Genomic DNA, 6,990 nt, shown 5'->3' on the forward strand with positions numbered 1-6,990 from the left:
TCCAACTGTGAGATATATTTGCCACCACATGGACAAGAACTGTGGGTAATAAATGCAGCCTGTGATACAATTCATCAAGTAGTAACCCGATGCTGAATAACTTGCATGGCATTTAATACTCTTTATTGGCAAAAGCTGGTAACACATCATAAAACAATGGCTAACTAAGATAAGTGACTAACATCATCAGTTGTTTCAAAAGAAAGCAAACTTTAAATTAAAAGAAATGTTAATCACCACACTTAAATATTCTAATTACTTTACTAATGAAAATAAATGTGGAATCATTTCAAATTAACCTCTATTATAAAATTAATAAATAAGGTCACAAAGAATACATGGTGATCACAAATTTTAAAACACACACAAACCCAAACTCCATGTTTCTTGGAGATTTGGACATGTTAGAAACGGCGCATCTGCCAAGGATACATCCCTAAAGGGGAAATGAGATATATTACAATTTATACTAAAAGTGTCCAGTTGATTATTATTTATTATTTTTTGAAACATTACATTAATATGAATTTGCCCGTGGTAGAACAAGTTGACTATTAAAATATCCTAACAGGAAGGAAATCATCCATTTACTGATTGTGGTTTTATAGGAGAGGCATAAGTGAAAGAATTCATATGGATATCATATGAAAGTGTTATTTAAAATGACAATAAAAACTCATTCCTTCAACAGAATTTTAAAGGTTATGCCAAAGAAATTTGACTGTTAAGAGTGTATTTTCCCAGAGGTATACACAGTTCAAATATAAATGATATAGATAGATGAAAACTCTGCTGAGTTTTCATCAGTAATTTTTCATCAATAATTTTATATGATGAATGTGTCTTAGTCCTGAGCCAATTTATTTGACTATTTTTTAAATATGCCTGTTCTATTATTTCAGCAATTATCATCAATTTTTACCTCAAAATATAATTTAATTTAATTTACTTTGGCATTGTAATTGCTGACTGGGAAGCAAAATAAACAGACTGTAGCTAATGCATGCATTCTCTACTAGGGATAGAAGCCTATGATGATTAATTATTATAAAAACCTTACAATAAAATGAGCTGTAACTAAAGAGATGAAGGGAAATTGATCAGCATGAAGTTTAGGGAAAATCTAAAATAAGCATTTATTATAATCCCGTTATTTCTTAATTGGAAGACAAATGAGAAGTTGCAAATGATACAGGATGAATATCTAGTTAAGTTCACAAAGTGATTCGTTTGGAAACACAGAAAAAAATAACAAGACCACTAAATAAGTATACGGTACATTATTTTAAATAACTGGTTTAAATAATCAACTTGTATTTTCCATGTATTTATAAAAATGTATGTTGTATGTTATCTGTCAATTTTCTATCTATCTATCTATCTATCTATCTACCAATCATCTATCATCTATCATCTATCTATAATACACAAATGCAAACACACATATAAACACAGTTTGTATGCATTTGTTTGAGAATAATGTTATGTTATGGCAATTTTATCTGATGAACTGTTTTAAAATTTACTTTCTACCTGTCTTTTTTAAAAATTTATTGATTTCAGAGAGGAAGGGAGAAGGAGAGAAAGAGATAGAAACATCAATGATGAGAGAGAATCATTGATTGGCTGCCTCCTGCAGGACCCCAGTGGGGATGGAACCCACAACCTGGACATGTGCTCTGACAGGGAATCAAACTGTGACCTTCTGGTTCACAGGTCGATGCTCAACCACTGAACCAAACCAGCTGGGCAACCTACCTGCCTTATATGTCTATGATTGTTTGAGTACAATCTGTGAGTGTTTACATAATATTTACATGTTATATACAGTATTCATATAATATTCTCTGAGCACTGTACTAGGGACATAAACAATGTTGAGTTTTGCACTTTTATGAGGTATGAGGAATAGAAGGAAAAATATTAAGATGTTTAAATAAAATAATGTTTGATCTGGACTTAAATTTCAAATCATAACATGAATTCAACTATTGCTATCAGAATAAAAATACGATGGACTTTAAGAAAGAATGACCTATGTTTATTAAGTACCTTCTTTGATTTGAAAGTGTTGCATAGGTATATTCACAAATATTTTTTTAGAGAGGCTAATATTATTATTTTTTTTCATTGTAAGGGATAACTGAGTTTCAGAGAGTTAAATGGCTTTTTGAATTCAATGTAGTGACTGATATAACAAAAAAAAGGCATTATTGACTTCCAGCTCAGCAAATCAGTTTGTGTCTTTTCTTTTAGTTCTATACTATGATTTTATATTGAGGTAGCATTGACATATAATATTATATTAGTTTCAGGAAAATGCCATAATGATTTGATATTGTATATACAAGGGTGTTCAAAAGTAGGTTTACAGTTATGAGTACATGTAACCCAGGGTTTATTTTTGTATTATTATTTATAAATTATTGTATTATTTATTTGTATTACAACTGTAAAGCTATTTTTACCCACCCTGTATTGAAAAATAATCAGTAAGTGTAGTCAACATGCATTACCATTCATAGTTATATATTTTTTCTTGTGATGAGAACATTTTAAGTCCTATATTTTAGCAGCTTTCAAATGTGCAGTACAGTATTATTAACTATAATCACCATTCTATACATTACATCCCCGTGACTTATTTATTTTATAACTGGAAGATTATGCCTTTGGCACCTTTCACTTATGCTTTCCATCTTTAGCAGGATTGTTGTCCTGACTTGATGGCCTCTATTAAAGTTCCGTCTGTGTTCTCCATTTCATTTCTACTATGCACCAAATGCATTGGGAAGCAGAACAAATGAGAACTAAGAATGCAGAAGTTTGGAGTCATGAAGCCTGTCAGCATCCATATTTCGATATTCCTTGAAGGAATGGACTCATTGATCGAAACAGTACCCACTCTGAGCTCTTTTCCTCTGTCCTACTATGAAAATATGACAGAACACATCCAATGAACATCTCTATTTACAAACAGCCTGCTTCTACTCTTTATCTAAATTATACTTTGTCAGCGATTTTATTCTGATGCCAAATATATGTTATATTTATTACAATCCAATAACAAAAGGCCAAGCTACAATAAATGTATATCCTTAAGATTCAGTTTTAGTTGGAAAATAAATTTCCTCCTGTTGTTCTAATAATCAATTTTAAAGTCTTAGCTTTTAAACCTTAAATGAGTATTATATTTATAATTTAAAAATAGATACATTATCTTAGAATGTATACTTACTTTTATATATAAAATTGAGGAATTTATGAAACTGAGTCTAATTCTATAATGTAATGCCTTCCTAGTTAATAAACAAGCTAGTGTACTTTATTGATCACTTATTCCATTCCATCAATATACATAGGCATATTTCTATACTAAATATGTTCAATATATGCTTATATGATTTAATTGACAATGTTAAACCATATAAAATATCATAATTTTAAAAAAACACCAATTTATAGTTGTACTGAAATAATAGTCTTTTCTCATTAGGTACTTTCCCTATGATTCTATACAAATAGGTACATATAGTAGCATTTTTTACATTCAAAGGGAATCCTTACTTTAGGTGAGGTGAAGCAGCTCTGATATAGCACATTCTTTTCTCAATATTAAGTTATCAGGGAAGACAAATGATTAACTAAAATCTAACTCTATGGAAAGATGTCAGGAAGTTACTACCTCATCCTAGGATTGCACACTGGAAAGAATAATGCCAGCATCCCTTTTACACTTTGACATTCATTTCCACCAGCAAGTCACCCATCTAATTAGATGATTCTGGATAAATACTGAGATATTAACACTTTCAAACAACGTCTTATATATTTTTCACTCCACGAGGTGTATCTTTGGGTCTCTTACTGAATGATACATCTCTCCTTCATTTCAGTAGACTTTTATTTTTGGTTGCAATTCTATTTTGCTTCAATGGATTGTCTTTTAGGTTTATTGCTTCTCCATAAGCCTTAGTGATGCAGGTAAATCTCAGCAAATGTCAAAGCCACATAGACAGCATCTGTTAAGCCACCCTGTCAGTAAATAATGCTGTTCAAGATGTTTTACACTTTTGTTTCAAGGCAGACCAATGCTTTCTTGCACTTGTTTCTAGGGTATATGTTAGTTTAAGGACTGTTTTCAAGCATTTAAGCCCTACAATAATTGTTTGCCAATTTGTCCCAAAATTAAAATATTCATGCCGAAACCGGTTTGGCTCAGTGGATACAGCGTCGGTCTACAATAATTGTTTGCCAATTTGTCCCAAAGATTAAAATATTCATATAGAAAACTTTTAACTTGTATTTATATTTTTTTCAGCATGTGCAATATTGACAGTAAATTGTCCTGTGAATTGAGTATTTTGAGGTTTATCCATGATCTCCTTAAATATTTTAGAATGGTAGGCATAAAGGTAATGTAGAATAAACATTTTAAAGTTTGATTATGTTTTAATTTAATATGTATAATACATTAGATATAATTTACTGGCCAATAAGATCTGAGCAGAGCAGGTATTGATTCCCACAAATTAAACTATTTCTAATTAGTAAAGAGCTGTTAAGGTAAAAGGAGCATACCTGATATTCCACATTTCCTGGCATTTAGTGGGAAAATAAATTTACATATCACTTGTCTTATGCTGTAACAATATTAGGACAAGCAAAGCATGGATCCTGAGCCTTTAGCACAAGCCAAGAATCAGCATTTGTGCCCTCGCTCCCTCCTCCAAAGGCATGAATTTCCTTGGTACTTCATCTGAGGTTTCTCCTCACTGGAATTTCAGTCCACATTGCTTCCATAGGTCCTTTTTAAAATATATTTTTATTGATTTCAGAGAGGAAGGGAGAGAGAGACAGGGATAGAAACATCAATGATGAGAGAGAATCATTAATCAGCTGCCTCCTGCACACCTCACACTGGGGATCAAGCCCACAACCGCAACCCAGGCATGTGCCCTGACTGGGAATCAACCCATGACCTCCTGGTTCATAGGTTGACACTCAACCACTGAGCCACTCAGCAAGGCTATAGGTCTTTAATGAATGAATTTTAAAATATATTAGACACAATGACAAGTTTAGTGAAATTGAAGAGAGAACAATAGTAAATATACATATCAAAGCAAAGAAACCAAAATTGTGAAAAGTATATAAAGAGAAAAGACATGTGGAACAAAGCAGAAAGGTTCACTACATGTAATTTAAGTTCAAGATAAAGTATAAAGAGAAAATGAGGTAAAAGCAATGATTAAATAAATAAAAGATGATGAAAAGTAATCAAACCCAAGGATCCACGAAATTCTGGAAGAACCAGAGGAGATAAATATATAGCACACCATACCTGAATACATTACAAAACATCAAATGAACACCAGGATTAGAGAAAAACATAAAAAATGGTCAAAGGTGAAAAAATATAGGCACATTATGTTATCTCTTCAAAAGAACAATAGTAAGCCTGAAGGCTGCCTTCTGAGCAGAAATGTTGAAAAACAGAGGACAATAGGACATTTTAAGAAGGGCTTAAAGTCATGTTAACAAGAAGTTCTACTCTCAACCCCTCCAAAACTTTTCTCCAAAAATAAGGGCAATAAACATTTACTCAGGTGAATAAAATATGAGCAGTATTTATCAATGAACCCAAAGAAATTTTCATTATATTTCTAGCAGGAAAAATAACACCTGAGAAAAAGAAAAATATAGTATGAAACAAAAAGCAACACAGTATATAAATATACATACATGAATAATGAATATCAACTCCATAAAAATGTAAATAATGCAGAATTAAAATTCATGAGAACAGTAATCCCAATGGCAATAATGAGGTAAATAATACTTGAGTGAATTAAGACTCTAGCATAGGCAAAACAATATAAAATATAATTACTCTTGTTGAAATGTAATTTTTTATGTTGTAAATTCTAGGCACACCAAAAATTATTTTAGAAATAAGAAATTACAAGTTAATAGACAAAAAAATAATTATGAAAAGTTTAATTCAAAGGAGCAAAAAGAAGAGAATATTCAAATATAAAATGACCAATTATGAAACAAGTAATTTCATAGGTCATAGAAATTGAAATATATAAAAAAGTATACAAATTATTTTATCAGAGTGGGTGTGTTGTATCTCATTAATGATCTTAAAAAGAATAAAAATGCATTATTGAAGAAAGACATTTTCTCATGATGTAAGATGAATAAATTCTCTGAGTTAACTTAAAACGCAGCATGCAGAGGTAATGTAACCCTTTCAGAAAATGATATGACAAATTTTGATATCTCAGGGTGGCTTAAAAGTTTGTTTCAAAATTAAAATGCCATCTATTGCATTTATGATAGTCTCACATAGAGGTAATTAAACAAGCAATTATAGGCATCTAAGAGAAATCTATTCATTTAACAGTCTCCTCTAATGAAAACAAACATATTAAGAAATAATACATATTATAAAGTATAAATGGGTTTTAAAAAATATTCCTCATTTAGGGTTATATTTTATTTAAACCACACAAATATAAACTAAGCAAATTTCTGGGAATAAAAACAAATAATTATTTGTTTAAAGATAATTAAGTAAAGGAATGTTTAACAAATAATGAAGAACAATATAAATATTACAACTATATTAGGTGAGATTAACACAATACATCCTAAATAGTCAAGGGTACAAGTGAATTCATGTTACCAAAGCAAATCGTTTTATGTCTGAGAGAAAATAACTTTTCCTCACGAATGCAGATGAGCTACTTTCCCAAGCAAGGAAAGTTCAGAATTATTTGTGGGATAGTGATTAACAGACTTACTTGAGAAAAGACATTTTTTAAATATATATTTTTTATTGATTTCAGAGAGGAAGGAGAGGGAGAGAGAGATAAAAACATCAATGATGAGAGGGAATCATTGATCGGCTGCCTTCTCCACACTCCAGGGCATGTGCCCTTGACCAGAATCTAACCTGAGACCCTTCAGTCCACAGGCCCA

Source organism: Myotis brandtii, unplaced genomic scaffold (genome assembly GCF_000412655.1).
Source record: "Myotis brandtii unplaced genomic scaffold, ASM41265v1 scaffold440, whole genome shotgun sequence".
Classification (NCBI taxonomy): Eukaryota; Metazoa; Chordata; class Mammalia; order Chiroptera; family Vespertilionidae; genus Myotis; species Myotis brandtii.